The sequence below is a fragment of the Cynara cardunculus genome, assembly GCF_001531365.2.
Source record: "Cynara cardunculus var. scolymus isolate 2C chromosome LG 13, CcrdV1, whole genome shotgun sequence".
Taxonomy (NCBI): Eukaryota; Viridiplantae; Streptophyta; class Magnoliopsida; order Asterales; family Asteraceae; genus Cynara; species Cynara cardunculus.
Genome location: NC_037540.1, coordinates 24,916,594 through 24,934,060, shown reverse-complemented (window position 1 = coordinate 24,934,060; position 17,467 = coordinate 24,916,594).

The following is a 17,467-nucleotide window of genomic DNA, read 5'->3' as shown; positions in this document are numbered from 1 at the left end:
GCCGGAAATCCGCCGGAAATACCTTTTTCCGGCGGATTTCCGGCGGATTTGGCCGCCGGAAAAAGTGGGTTTTTTGGTAGTGGGAATAACAAACCCTAAAAATTAGTTAATTCAACATTACCACTTTAGTATTTAACAATAAAATTAATTAGCTTTTATTAGGGTTGTATAATTGGGGGCATAATAGAAAATTTAGGTGTATATTATTTTCTTTTAAGTTAGCACACCACCTATTTATTGGGGGCAAATGCCCCTACCCTTATGCTCTACATTTACCCATGCAAATATTCGTATTTTGATCTAAAACTATATCTTACATAAAATTTTATAAAAAAATTAAATATATAAAATAACAACATATTTTATAAAATTTCTTATTATAGTATTAAAATTTTACCTTTTTATTATTATTAAAGTAGTGTACATTGAAATTATTTTGTACTAAAGTGTCTTCGTCCCTCCACTATAAACAAGAAGTACACAAAAATGGAGGTCATTTTTACTCCACCCAACTAATGTAACACTAAAAAATAGAGGTCAATAAATTTGACATCTATATTTGGAGGTCATTTTCTCTCTCTCTCATATCCCCCACAACCATCATACATCACCATCGAACCACCGTACACCACCATCAAGCACCGACTCTAATAATTTTAAATTCAAACACAATTAAATCACATTTTCGTCAACACAAGCAAATCTAACACAAATACAAACTAAATCAAACATAATATTCTATACAAGTTGAAAGAGCTCAAACCCTTGAATTTCATTATTGGAGAGATCTCCTATTTATACATATAAAAGGCCTTAATAAGATAAACAATGATCTTAATTAAACTAGGAAAATATACAGGAGATATTCACAAAATCAAAAGAGATATACATGATTACAAATAAATTTACTCTAAATATACATAGATATCCTATTATACCCCGCAGCTAAATCAGGAGGAGGGTGAATGTTGAGACTATCTCGAAAGTCATCAAAAAGAAGGCGTGGAAGACCTTTGGTGAAGATGTCAACGACTTGGTATCATGAAGGGACATGCATAACTCGACCTTGACCACTGGCACCCTTTTCTCGTACAAAATGAATATCCATCTCTATATGTTTCGTATGTTGGTGCTGTACGGGGTTGCCGGAAAGATAGATGGCATTGACATTGTCACAATAGACCAAAGTGGCTTTTGAGATGGGGCAATGCGGTTCCAGTAAGAGGTTTCTAAGCCAACAAAAAACAACATTAGCAGCCCCTCGATATTTGGTCTCAACACTAGACAGGGAGAGCGTGGGCTGCCATTTAGAAGACCAAGAAAGGAGTGTTAAGTGTCTGGACATCCACCCCAATCAGCGTTGTTGAAAGAAATGAGGCTGGGGATATAGGTTATGTAAAGATATAGACTAAACTCGAGTGTACCTTGAAGGCAGCAGATAATTCACTTTAGAGCCAACATGTGAGATTCTTTCGGGTCATGCATATGAAAGCAGACTTGCTGAACTGCGTAGATAATGTCTGGTTGAGTGAAGGTAAGATATTGTAAAGCACCAACAAGGCTCCGATAGTGAGTTGGGCCGGTGAAAGGAGCACTAGAATCAGTACCCAACTTGGCCTTGTTGTCCACGGGAGTGGGAACCTGTTTATAGGATGTCATACCTTCTTTTTCAATGATCTCGAGAGCATACATCCGTTGAGATAAAAATAAACCTCCAGAATGGTGTGTAATGACAATACCGAGGAAATAGCTTAAGGGGCCAAGATCCTTCATAGCAAACTCGGTAGCAAGAAGAGACATCATTGATGTGCGAAGACTTTCTAAAGAAGTTGTGAGAATGATATCATCGACATATAGAAGTAGGTAATCCATGTCGCTGCCTTTTTGATAAATGAAAAGAGAGTGATCACATCGGCTATGTATGAAGCCAATCGAGGATACATAAGTCACAAAACACTCATACAAGGACCGGAGAGCCTATTTCAATCCATAAGGAGATTTTTTAAGTAGACATACATGGTCCGGATCTTTTGATCACGAAAACCCAAAGGTTGGTGCATGTAGACAGTTTCATTTAGTCGACCATGCAGAAATGCATTTTTAACGTCTAATTGATGAATTTGCCAATACTTGGCATTGCTGAGAACGGTATGAATGGTAGCCGACTTTAGGCAATCATTTCCACCCTGTTGAAACCTGCCATCACCAACAGACCATGGTTGTGGTGTTCAGCCCCACGGTGGGTAAGCACCCCAAGGTTGGGAGATGCGAGTGGGTTGAGCGACGAGAGGACGAGGTGATCGACAGCGGCCCCGACCACGAGGATTGTGGTGGTTTTGTCTTCGACTGGAGTCAAAGGAGGGACGATGAATTGGTGAGGACTCATGTTGAGTGGGCTTCTAGTAGTCGGTAGGCTGAGAGGTGGACAACAAAGTGGTACCAGCGACGACAACAGCGGTGGTGGCCTGTTTGGATTTTCGGGTTTCTTCAAGAATCAACTTTGATCGGGCTTCATATAAAGGAGGTATCAGATCACTTTGTTGGATGATGGTTGCGACATCATCATAATTTTCATTAAGTCCGGCAATTAGTTGAAGCACAAGGCGAGCAAACAAGTTTTCAACGACAAAGTCATCAACCATCTTTCCAAAATGAAACACATCAGCCTGCTAATTCATCTACTTCATTGGAAGCAATGATGAAAGGGTTCATAACCCAAAATCATGCTTCAATTAGAAACCTTGAAAAACAGGTTGGACAAGTAGCTTTGGAAATGAGACAAAGAGTTATAGATTTTCTACCCAGTGACATAGAGATCCGTCATAAGCTTAGACAAGAGCATGTTAAGGTTGTGACATTGAGGAGTGTAAAGAACCTATTAGAAAATACCCAAAAGGAGCCAGAAAAAACGACCAAAATAGAACCATTAAAGAGTCCTACAACACCACTTTCTACTACTATAATACATGTGAATCAATTCTCTAGTATCACTGGGCCTGAATTAGTAGTTAGGCCCATTGATATTACAACCATTCCTAAATGATTAGACTTTCAATTATTGTTCCCTAATGAACCAAACGAAGTCCAGAAACCCAAAGAAAGTATTGTAGTAAATGTGTCACAATTTGGTGGCAGTCCTATAGTATCTGTCCAGACTAGTCCTATAGCACCCGGTAGGGCAGAAACAGAAACAAAACCTAAACTCACCCTTCCAGCACTTGATGACTTTGATGAGGACCAAAAACTTCTGAACGATGTTATAGCATATGTGTCACCTTCTGAGACCAAAAATATAATATGTTCTAACTCCACTCTTACGATACCTTGTAGGACATAACCAAAACTCATCGTTCAAGCACTTCTGGATCCAGTTTCTCAAAAGAATGTAGTCATTACTCCAATTCCACCATATATTCCCTACCCTAAAAGGCTGAAAAAATAAACATGAGTTTCATTCAAGAAACCCCCTTATGTGTTCAAAAAGTTGCATGTTAATTTCCCATTGGTAGAAGCCATAAAACAAATACCAAATTATGCAAAGTTCCCTAAGGACGTTTTAAGTGAGAAGAAAACGTTGAGTGAGTATAAGACTATAACATTGATTGAAGGGTGTAGTGCCCTCATTTCTAACAAAATTCACCCTAAACATAAAGATCCAAGGATTTTTATAATTCTTTGTTCAATTGATGATCAATAAAGGAGAGCTAACAATGAAGATGAGTGATTAACAAGTCGGCTTTTATGTGCTTCATGGAATGAATTACCCTGATGAGAGTGAGGAATGTTTCCATATTTGTTACATTAAATCTTTGACTCATGAGAAAGGAGTAAAGGACATACCGAGGAAAGGATTGAAGCATAAGTGGAGAGAGAAATATTCTAACAAGTTGCTCCAACTAGCAGATATCCCAACCTCAGTCCTACAACAACATTCTAACTCTCCTACTCAATCTGAATAGGACAGGTTCTGCCTTCTTACCGTACTCTGAATTTTTATGTTCAACTTGTGTTTCTTTATTTATTGTAGGTTCTTAAGTTACTTTTGTTCCTATCACTGTTACTATGTTTCCCTTGTTGATAACCACTTATTCTTAGAATTCTCCAATGATAGAGATGTTTTACGCAGATGGTACAGTGCAAAATAGCTCCCATCCTAGTTTTCTGATCATTTCTTCCAATACTAGATAGATCCCTAAACACTAAGGGTTGAATCCCTCTGTTGATGAAGCTTCCTTGGATGAAATAAGGCCAATATGATTATAGGCCTCCCAACAATTAAGAGTGCCAAAGGTGACATTTGATCTCTTTATTTAATTACGTGTAGCTAGTAGTGTATGTGCTTTTCTTGAGATAACCTTTCTTTTTGGAGTTTTATGCTCCAAAATCTCTGTTTCTTCACTATCTGTTTTGGTTGCTACAACAATTTAGCACTTACTACAATAACATTCCCTTCTTATAAAAGTACTCAAAGAAGTTTAAATTAATTTTTTTTAACAAAGTTAAGTATTTTAAAAAGGGAAATTAATTAAAATAGCCATTTCATCCGAGTGGTTTCACCTCCTAGTCGTTTCTCTCCAAATTTTACCAAAATAGCCCTAGGTACTCAAAAAGCTATGTCCACAATTGCGCACCGACCTAAAGAAGAAAAGAATTACACTTTCTACCCCTATCTGCAAAAAAGTAATTAAATTTTTCACCCAGATCCGCAAAATAAATTTATGTTTTTCACTCAGGTCTGCAAAAAAAATTTGAAATTGCGGACCTAGGATTATTTTGGTAAACCTTGTAAAGAAATGGCTAAGAGGTGAAATCACTAGGCTGAAATAGTTATTTTAATTAATTTTCCTTTTTAAAATTTTATATCCGACTCATATAATCCAGAAGAGTTATCACGTTTACTCCATCTATAATTATGTTTAGCTATAGAAAAATCGCTAGTATCATTTTTGAAAGAATTTAATTTGGTCGTTAAGATGTCTCATTCCATAACTAGACAAGATTATACCTTTATCTATCAAGTTTCAAATCCATGGCCGAACTGAAAGCCCTTGTGACCTTGCCTTGTTTTCTATCCATTACTGATCTGAAAACCTTTATGACCTTGCCTTTTTATGATGTCTAGTGTCATGAGTAGTAGAGAACCATGAAAGATTGGATGCGGGAAATCATATACAAACTTAATAAATACCATAAACGTACAAACTGATTTTCATATGTCATAGATGTAAAATATATAATGTTATACAATACATTTTTTTATATAAAATGTTTAGGACATATTTGCTTGTGGATAAAAACAAGAAAATATGTTTATATATGAAAGAGAAAGTCTAGAAAAACCAATGAATTTTCTTGTTTTAAATGATTAAGTCCCTACATCTGTTTTTTTGGAAGAATAAGGAAAAAATCAAGAAAAACTCAAAAGAAATTTCTCATTTTTAATGACCAAATCTTTGAAATATTTTTCAAATGAAAAAACAATTGAATTTTTTTAGTTTTGAATGATTAAATCCTTTAACTTTTTTTAAAATAAATAAACCACTATACTTTGAAAATTTGCTTAATTACATTCTTTTAACCTAAAAAAACCCGGCTAGAAAGGTTTTAAAGTAATAATGAACCTAAAATAATTTTCTCGTTCTCAAACCCTACGTCATTCAAAACCCTCGTAGCCGGTCGTCGGCTACGAGTTCTGGCTGGTAACAGAATCATCTTAAGTTATTAAGACAAATGACCGAGAAAGAAAGGCTCCACATTCTTCCTTTTTTGCTTTTTCACATTTACTTCTTTCCGCTTTTTCATTTCTTTTCCCCACTCACACTGTTTCTTTTATTGAAGAACCTCTTGTTGCCTCATTGTTGACTACTCTCTATCACCGCCCATCACCTTTGTTGGCTCTGCCATCAATCTCCCTCTTTTTGAACCTTTTTTTTTGTATGTTGATCCTCCATATGTCTACAAGTGCTCCATTAAATTGTTATAAAAGAGGGAGAACTAAAATACAAAAGAAAACATATCGACAAGATGGAGATTCATGGCAAGGCCAATGGGCGTCGATAGATAGTATAGACAATGGACAACGAGGGTTGACGAGGAGTGGGGAGGAGGAGGGATGTCGCTATGTGTAAGGAGTTTAAATGGTGTAGGAGTTGGGGGTAAAGTTGATTTAAGTTTTTTTTTTCCACTTTAAAACATTCCTAATAAGTTACAATTAGGTTTTTTTTAATCAAAAAAGGATGTAGGTAACCAATTTTTAAAAGTTTGGATGAAATAAGGTCAATCTGACTATAGGCCTCCCAACAACTAAAAGTGCCAAAGGTGACATTGGATCTCTTTGCTTAATTTTGTGTAGCTAGTGGTGTATGTGTTTTTCTTGAGATAACCTTTTTTTTTTTTTTTGGAGTTTTATGCTCCAAAATCTCTATTGCTTCACTATCTGTTTTAGTTGCTACAACAATTTAGCAGTTACTACAATAACATTCCCTTCTTATATAAGTAGTCAAAGATGTTTAAATTAATTTTTTTTACAAAGTTAAGTATTTTAAAAAGGGAAATTAATTAAAATAGCCATTTCAGCCTAGTGATTTCACATCCTAGTCATTTCTCTCCAAATTTTACCAAAATAGCCCTAGGTACTCAAAAAGCTAGGTCCGCAATTGCGCACCGACCTAAAGAACAAAAGAACTACACTTTCTAACCCTATCTGCAAAAAATTACATTTTTCACCTAGGTCCGCAAAATAAATTTATGTGTTTCATCTAGGTCCGCAAAATAAATTTAAAATTGCGGACCTAGGGTTATTTTGATAAACTTTGTAAAGAAATGGCCAAGAAGTGAAATCACTCGGTTGAAATAACTATTTTAATTAATTTCCCATTTTAAAATTTTATATCCGACTCATAAGATTATATATAAAGAAGAGTTATCACATTTACCCCATCTATAATTATGTTTATCTATAGAAAAATCGCTAGAATCACATAATGTGAAAGAATTTAATTTGGTCGTTAAGATGTCCCATTCCATAACTAGACAAGATTATACCCTTATCTATCAAGTTTCAAATCCATGGCCGAAATGAAAGCCCTTGTGACCTTATTGCCTTGTTTTCTATCAATTAACAATCTGAAAACCTTTGTGACCTTGCCTTTTTTTGAAGTCTAGTGTCATGAGTAGTAGAGAACCATGAAAGATTGGATTGAGAAATCACATACAAACTTAATAAATATTATAAACGTATGTCATAAATGTAATACATATAATGTTATACAATATTTTCTTATATAAAATGTTCAGGATATATTTGCTTGTGGATAAAAACTAGGGGTGAGCATAGGCGGGTGGGTACCCGCCCTATTTGAAGGGAATCGGAACTGGCGGTTCTTGAGATATTGGAATCGGAACCGGAACCAGTTAGAGCGGTTCTTGAAATTTTGGAACCAGAACCGGAACCGCCAGGAACCGGTTTCGGTTCCGGGTACTTGCTTCCTAAAATATTAAACTGTTGTTATTTAGAAATAAAAAACAAAACATTGTTAAAACACTAAATAAATAAACAAGAATACAAACTATACGGAAAGATGGTTACAAATATTGTTTAACGATTACAAACCATAATAGACTAATAGTAAATGTTGAAAGTTTAACGATTACATATTATAATTGTAAATGTTCAAAGCTTAATGATTACATACTAGAATCTGATTAAACACACAATTTGAAAAAATACGAATAATTTTATCTCAAATTCTGAATACGTTTCAACTTCTTGCATACCCACCGCATCCTCAACCTCGTATGATACTTGTGAATAATTGAGTGTTAAAAAACTACACAAAATCGTAAAAAATTGCACATATTTTTAACAAAAAACTACACAAATTATATATATATAAAAAATTGCACAAACTTCGTATAAAAAATTGCACAAATTATATAAAAACTGCACATATTTTTAACATAAAACTACACAAATTACATAATTTAGTATTAAAAAAAATCTAATCTAGAGTTCTAAGTTCTTGACCTAATTTAAATTTAGTATTAAAAAAATTAATTATTTTTTTAACTGAAAAATACTAGGTACCCGCCGGTTCTGGTTCAAGGTACCCGCCGGTTCTGGGTACCCGGTTCCGACGGGTAACGGTTCCGAAAAATTGAGAATCGGAACCGGAACCATTCTCAATTGATTCTCTAGTTTAGGAACTGGAACTACTCATATCGGTTCCGGAACCGGCAGTTCCAAGGCAGTTCCGGTTCCGTAAGTGGGTACCCGGTTCCGCTACTCACCCCTAATAAAAACATGAAAATATGTTTATATATGAAAGAGAAAAGTGTAGAAAAATGAATGAATTTTCTTGTTTTAAATGATTAAGTTCATACATCTGTTTTTTTTAATGAATAAGAAAAAAATCAAGAAAAACTCAAAAGAAATTTCTCATTTTTAATGACCAAGTCTTTGAAATTTTTTTCAAATGAAAAACAATTGATTTTTTTAGTTTTGAATAATTAAATTCTTGAAATTTTTTTAAATAAATAAACCATCGAACTTTGAAAATTTGGTTAATTACATTTTTTTAATCTAAAAAACCCGGCTAGAGAGGTTTTACAGTAAGAAAAAACCTAAAATAATTTTCTCGTTCTCAAACCCTACGTCATTCAAAACCCTCGTAGCCGTTTGTCGGCTACGAGTTCTGGCTGGTAACAGAATCATCTTAAGTTATTAAGACGAACGATCGAGAAAGAAAGTCTCCACATTCTTCCTTTTCGCTTTTTCACATTTACTTATTTTCCCCACTCACATTGTTTGTTTTATTGAAGAACCTTGTTGCCTCATTGTTGTCTACTTTCTATCACCGTTGTTGGTTTTGCCATTAATCTCCCTCTTTTTGAACCTTTTTTTTGTTTTTTGATCCTCCATATTTTTTTTTGTCTACAAGTGATCCATTAAGTTGTTGTAAAAGAGGGAGAACTGAAATACAAAAGAAAACAAGGAAAATTGCAACAAAATGGAACCAACTTTCACCTGATTCCTATTTTGGGGAACCAACTTTCAAAATCGTTATTTTGGGGAACCAACTTGGACCTGATTCCTATTTTGGGGAACCAACTTTCAAAATCGTTATTTTGGGGAACCAACTTGCACCAGATTCCTATTTTGGGGAACCAACTTTCAAAATCTTCATTTTGGAAAACCAACTTGCACCTGATTCCTATTTTGGGGAACCAACTTATTGAATAATTATAGAAAAATAACTAAAATTCGTTTTTTCTTTCAAAAATTAATGCAATAAAATCTATTTTTCATTTCAAATCTCGTTTTTTTAAAATTCAGATATCAAATTGAAGATTTTTAAAAAAAATCCAAATTATCACAATAAAAATTGTTTTCTACTAATGAAAAAAAAATCAATTTAATAGAAACAAATTAATTGATGCAATAAAAAATAAATATTAAATATCACATTCAAGATTTTTAATAGATATAATGGAAATCCCACCTGAGTTATTTGCCTTTACTGATCAGAGTGCTCAGTGTGAGATAGACTATAGGAGAGTTATTGATCCTATAGTTCAACCAAAACTGGTTGAACTTGCTCCGGGATCAACCCATGTCTTAGCTGAGGGAGAGGGTTTAGACATAGATGAGACGGTTCAGGAACATGGGGTACCTGAACAGGGTTGTGAGCAGAGGGAAAATGTGATTGAGAGGGTTAGTCTGTCGAGGGGAGACTCTGATCAGCATACAACTTCAACCGAAAGTACTTCCACAACTTCTTCGTCAAGCTCGGAAGATACTACATCAGATGATCAGGCAACTCAGGTTGGTGACAATAATGATGATGGTGATAATGATGATCATGATGCTGCTCATAATGTTGTTTCTCAAAATATACAAGTGAGAGCTATCATTGATAATCTTGACGACATTTTTGCTGAAAATCAAGATCAACAAACTTGCCCAAGTCTTCAAACCTTATCTTTTGATATTGATGAGTTTGGCAATGATTACGATGAACTGCATCGTTTATTGGATGATATTCCAGTTGAAGAAGATGAGGGAGTATAAGTCGAAAATATTGAGAGGTTGAGTTAAGGAAAGGAGAAAAACATGGTGAGAGTGAGTGTGGAGCTCAAAACGAGGAACATGCTCCTATCCAGCTGATACACTTAGCCAGGCACCCACATCTGCTATTGACATTCATATATTATATGTTAATATTGAAACAGACATAGCTAGCCCAACTATGCAATTGCACACCCCTCCTAGTCACTTAGTTGCTTCTCAACAAGCAATTATTTCATCTTCTCACGGGGACTTAGCATATAATCTATCTGGTTTTCACTCAGAGAATGTATATATTGAAGATAGTAGGCCTCTACCCCAGCCTATGACATCGATTCTGTGCACCTCGAGTCTAGCGCCGATACACATAGGTACACATGAGTCGAGAGCATCCGTTGCTCAAACCGCAGTTCTTAGTGAACTTGCTGGAATGACCCGAGTGAAGTCTATTGACTTACCACAAGGACAGGTCGGAAGTCCTACCACTGCTACCATTTTGCTAACACTGAACGTAGGCACAATAGTTTTCTCAACTATTGTTACAAATGGTAATCTAAGTGATGCAGGTTTTATCATACCCGACTTCGTGTCACGGAAATATTTGGATGGCGCCCTAATGGCTGTCCAGGATACTATGATGGAACAAATCCTGAATTTGAAAAGGGTGTTGAAGGGTAAAGAGCCAGCAGTTGAAGATCAACCATCTGTACCGTCACCACCACATGTTTCTGAACCTCCAAGGGCACAAGAACAATCGGTGGATGAGCTCAAGTCGATTTTGTACGCAAAGCTAATTTCTTCTTAGAACCCAGATCCGACAGATGTAGAGATCGTTGGGCTCCTAAGGCAGCTAGTAGATGACAATCCTACCGTGAGGGCCTCAGAATTTTTGGTTTTCCAAGGTATTGTTGCGACTAATTTTTCTAAAGTTAGCAAGTTAATTGCATTCGAGCACTGTCCTTAATGTATAATTCCATTGATGCATTAACCGAAAGGGTATCAACCTTGGAAGACACTTGCCCTCAAGCCACCTCTTTGAAACGAAGGCATGATGATCAGGACGATCCTGATCACCATGAGGGGGAGAGGAAAAGAAAAAGGTTGGCTGAGTCATCAGTTGGTGCTGAAGGTGTTGCAGGGGAGCCTAATTCTGAAACTGTTAATGTAGAAAGTCCTATTCAAGAAAGCTCAAGAGAAAGGACTACCGGCCAGAAAACAACTGAGAAGGTGATAGCTGTGGAGACAAATCCAACGATCGAGCCAATGGTTGAAAAGCTGGCGGACTCTACGGTAGAAACAAGGTTGTTACTAGATTTGTCTGCTAATGTTGGTTTTAACGAAATATTTTCAAGAGAACTGGGTGGAGATCAGGATTTTGGAGAAGATATAGACAACATTGATGAATCAGCTGATATATACTTTGATTTGGAAACCGACATCAATGAAGGTGATCTTATCTTTCCATTTCAGGTTGATCATCAAACTACTGCTGAACCTTCCACCACAGTGTCTCAAGGCGTTTTCGATACTCCGAAGATGGCATTTGACCCTGCAGAGATATTTTCCAAGAATTATGTGCCATTTGCAATTCGGGTTAACGTTCCAGCGTATGACAGAGCTCGGATTAGAGAACCTTATCTTGAGGATATCTACTTCGGTATCTTTATTCGTCATCGCAAAGCTCTATGTGGTGATAGAATTCGCGGGGTTCATCAAGAGACCCGAGAATATCGAACGGAGTACAAACATTTTCTTAAAGCCAAGCGCCTACCTATAAGTCAAGTACGAACCAGACATCGTATAGTGTCCATTAAGAATATTGATGCAAATAAACTTCTTAGAGTTTGGTATCCGGTCTTTACTGTTACAAGGCAGGATGGACGCGTCTGGACGTTCAGCGAAGCTGATTTCTCAAATCTTTATCTTGAAGATCTGGAACATTTGTATCACGAACTTCGGGATCTTACCGTCAGAAGAGAAGAAGCAGTCGTCGCTCTATAAGCAATAAAGAGATATTTGAAGAGCCATGTTAAAGTTTCGTTGGTCGTCGATATTCAAATGGGCCTTGATGGTAGCCAGAAGATTATAAATTTGAAAAGACCAGATCAAGACATTGAAGGCCATCCTCTTTACATTATTCTTGAAGATCCGAAGTTTGGAGTGATTTATGATGGTGCAGACAGAATAAAAAGATTTATGAGGTTCAGTGAGCTGAATAAGTACTGTGACGGTACGATCAAGCTGGTGCGTCGGGCTCTTGAGAGAATTAAAGCCGATAATGATAAAGCTGCGGAAAAGGATAGAATGAGTCCAAAAGAAAGGTATCTTCTAATCAGTGCTTTGAACTTGTTAGATGATAAATTGCAATATCGGAGTGCTTTGAGAAGGATTGAAACGCATCTGGGGCTTAGAAAATCAAGATTCACTATTTCTCGTACTTGAATCCATAGGGGGAGAATGTTGGGTTCAATGTTGTGCTGAAATGTTGTATTCAAGTTGTTTCTCCTATTTTGTAATAGTTAGTGTTAATGCTTTCTTAGTATAAATAGGAGATTAGTAGTGTATTTTGTAGTAAGTCTTGCTAATCACTTTTCAAGATATACTATTCAAAGCTTGGTGAAATTCTCTCTCTACTTTGATTCTACTTTTGAAGATAATCTAATTTGATTGATTTGGGGAATTACAGTTCTTACCTTGGATTTATGTAAAATGATATTTTGTTAGCTTTATATATTTTATTGACTTTGTAACTATTAATATGTATGTATATACATATATATTAGTAAAGGTGGAGGATCATGTGAGAAAGAGAGTTAAGGTGAGAAAAGTAAGAAGGGATTTGGATTATTGATCATCTTTCATCTCAAACCCACTCATAAATTGCGTTGATACGGGGATTGATCTGATGCATCTCATCTAATATGAATCCAAGGGTGGATATCCTTTCTTACGCTTCTCACGTTAACTCTCATTCTTACCGGAACCAAACCCTATTACTCTCTCTCTCTCTCTCTATATATATATATATATATATATATATTATATATTCTACCTTATAAAGCATTTGGCTAAAACTCTTAAAACTCTTAAACCCGTTCATCCCTAAACGATTTCATCCCTATCCGATTGCATTCCTATCCTATTTCATCGCCAACAGAAACCCAATTCCCTCCTTAAACGATTTCATCCCTAAACGATTTTATCCCTATCCGATTTCATCGCCAACAGATTTTGAAGAATACGGATTCGATTTCATCCCTAACCCAGTTCGATTTCATAAACCCTAAATGATTTCATCTCCCTCCCTAAACGATATCATCGCCAACCAATTTTCAAGAATACAGATTCGATTTAATCCCTAAATATTCTGAGATGATATCGATTGAGATGATATTGACTACAATAGAATTTAGAGATGCATATATATTGCTTCAGAAGCAGCCTGATTTCGGGTCTGTCAATTATTTCAAACAAGTGGCTAAAACTTCAATCCTCTCGGGTAAGTTTCTCTTTATTTCATGACCTAATTCTTGGTTGATTCATTGTTTGATCAATTAACAGGTCGGGTATGCATGGTTGAATTTTTTTCCATTATGATAAACTGTGATGTCTACTGATTTTTCTTCTTCTTGAAATTTTGTGTATCAATCTCTGTTTGGGTAGTAGGAACTTAAATGAGTATTTCAGTTGGAACTCAACCTGCATTTAACCTAAAGTCTTGCAATGACACTTACAAGTTTTATTTGGACTGATTTCCTCATGATCAACGAAGTGTTACCAGAGGCTGCTCTTCAAGATTTTGCTTTCGAGGTTGTCACTCTGACACTCTTTACTCCTTTCATTAATGGTTATTTTGTCATAAATACACACACACACACGATTCGCAGAATCTCAACCACTCGCAGAAAGTGGGGTAGGGTTCTATTTCTTAAAGATGATGGAGACTCACGTTAGAATCAAATAGCTTAAGTTTTGTTATTTTGTTTAACTTCTGCATTGTGGGTTTTAGAATCCACATCGGCTAGAGTTGAACCAGTTCTCCTATTTATATGTTGGACCCTCCGTTCTCTCCTTTCAAGGGCTCTTTTGGGCTGGGGTTCCACATATTCTCACGGTAGGATTGTTGAGATGATAATAGAAGTAGTAATACTCAAAGAGATCTTGACCTATATATTAGGATAATCCTTGAGTTATAACAGAATACTTAATTATTATATTTATAAAATGTTATATTATTAAACCAAAAATAAATTGTTTCGTTATTAAACTTAAATTAAATTATGGTAAATTTTTTTTAAAGAAATTACATAAAAATGAGGACTTTTAATAGTTGATTTGATATTAACATTGATATTTTTTTCAAAATTTTTTAATATCTTCAAATTTATATTTTATTCAAAAATAAAATAATTATTGCTTTTCTTAAAAACACATAAAATCGTATTATAACATCGACAAAGAATAAAATAGAACATTAAAATCGAGATGTATCTCGCTGCATTGGGCAAGTACCCTTCTAGTATATATATATATATATATATATATATATATATATATATATATACTTTCACAACACATACATATATATGTGAGGGATGTTCAAACGAGAATTCATAACTAAATAAAAGAACATGAAAATAGTTAAATCATATGTGATTTTATACTAGTTGTCAATAATAAGGGTGTGCTGGCAACATGACCCATGAACTCAGGTCGTGGGCAAGGTCACATGAATCACATGTGATTTTTTACACGTGATTATAATATAAAAAAATACATATGATTCAACTGTTTTTTTATTTTTTATAATTTAGCTATTGTTCTGATATGAACCTGATATGTATATATATATATATATATATATAACTTATATTATAATTAAAAAAACTTTTATAATGTCAATTTTTTTTTTAATTTTGTGTGGATTTTAAATTTATTAAGTTGCAAGTGAATTATGGCTAGGAAAACCCTGACCCCCACGCCACGTGGTCCTCAAGAGGTGGCTATAAATGCATCTCTTTTGTTATTTTCAGGTGAATTTAATGTTCATAGTTCATTAGGTAGGAAGAGGTTTTAAATCATTTTCAAATAAGAAGGTATACGGTTTTCAACATCAATCCATAGCTTTTCATTGATATATTACTTGATTTGATTTTATATCGAACAATCCCATAATAATAAGAATCTAGATTAACCTTATATTTTTTGGATACATTTTTAATGTGATTTAAATTGGCCTCATATTCTTCAACAATAATTTCTAGGCATGGAAATGAGGCAAGTATGGAGCGGAAACCCCAATCCCCATCCCCGTCCCCGATATCATTCTCTATCCATATCCCCGTCCCCATTCTCATCGGGGAATATGATCACAACCTCATCCTCGTCCCCAACAGGGAACGGGGATCTCCAACGGGGAATCGGTGATTTTTTTCCTGTTAATATAAGAGATTTTAAATCAACTGTGTTAAATACCACATTTAATCGATAATGGTCCATGTTTAAATCCCACATATATATTTATAAATTTTGCTTTTATAGAGTATCAAATATTCAAATGAGAACAAAATTACAACATCATACGTAAATGTTTAATCAAACGTTTTCGACTTTCAACGTTCTTTATTTAAGAAAGTAAAACAACTTAGAAAAAATGTATATAAAGAGAAATGTCAAAATACTATTTCTTAATTTAAAAGATACTAAATCTAATTCTTTATTTATAATATATTTAATAATATATATATATATATATATATATATAATATTTAATATTCGGGGATGGGCTGGGCGGGGCGGGGCGGGGACAATATTACCCGTCTCCGTCCTCATCCCCAGTTTTTAACTTTTGGAGATCTCCGTCCCTATCCCCAATCCCCACTTTTGTGGGGAATCCTTGTCCCCATCGGGGCGGGTACACCAGCTTTCTAATGGGTCGGATCTCATTCTCATGCCTAAGAATTTCGGAAATACAAATACCATAATCAGTTGGTACATTTTGGTATTGGTGCGTCTTGCGATTTTCGTAGAACTGCTATGAAGTTTCATACGATTGATAGGGAGTTACGTACTACTGAAACAGATGATACTGAGATTGATACGCTTGATACTAGAAAATCAAGTATCAGGGAGGGAAATTTTCTCTCGCAGATCAGTGAGGGCTTGTCCAAAAACTCAATCCTTCGCTGATCCCTCGCAAAGGCCAAAAACTCATTCCCTCGCTGATCCCTCGCAGATCAACAAGGGATTGAGTTTTTGGACAATCCTTCGCTGATCCCTCGCAAAGGCCAAAAACTCATTCCCTCGCTGATCCCTCGCAGATCAACAAGGGATTGAGTTTTTGGACAATCCTTCGCTGATCCCTCGCTGATCTGTATGTATATATATATACTTCCACATATGCACATATTCTCATACACATAATCACATTATGCACATAATTTTCACATACCAGCATGATCAAATGTATCAATTTATCATGCTATCACGTAATCATTTAATCAGATAATCACATATTAATTACCTTAGGTGATAACCAAGATCCAGTTATCACATTATCCACCCCTCAAAAGAATTCCGTCCCGGAATTTCTTTAATCAAAAAGCCATGGGTATTCTGATCTCATCTTTGACTCTAGTTCCCATGTTGCTTCTGGTCCTTTGTGAAACTTCCACTGAATTTTAACCAGACTTATTTCTTTGTTTCTCAACATTCTGATCTTTTGGTCAACTACAGCTTCCGGTGTTTCCACAAAATTCAATTTACTGTCTAATTGAATCTCTGGCAACGGCACAGCTAAACTTGGATCCGCCAAACATTTCCGTAGATTCGACACATGGAAAGTATTGTGAATCAAACTCAGTTTTTCTGGCAGCTCCAACTGATATGCTATTGGCCCAATTCGCTTACATATTCTGAATGGCCCTACATACCTCGGACTGAGCTTCCCTTTCTTTCCAAACCTAATGACGCCCTTCCATGGCAAAACTGTTAACATCACAAAATCACCTATACCAAACTCAATCGGCTTTCGACGATTATCAGCATAACTTTTCTGACGATCTTGTGCTGTTTTGATTCTTTCGCGGATCTGTTCGATCTTTTCAAAGTTTCTTGGACAATTTCAGGACCCGTCAGTTGTTTTTCACCAAGCTCATTCCAACACAACGGAGTTCGGTATTTACGTCCATACAACACTTCATACGGTACCGCTTGGATACTGGAATGATAACTATTGTTATATGCAAACTCTATCAATGGCAAGTAATCTTCCCACGATCCCCCGAAGTCAATAATACAACTTCTTAATATATCTTCAAGAGTCTGAATAGTTCTTTCACTCTGCCCATCAGTTTGCGGATGATAAGCTGTACTTAATCGGATTTCAGACCCCAAAGCTTT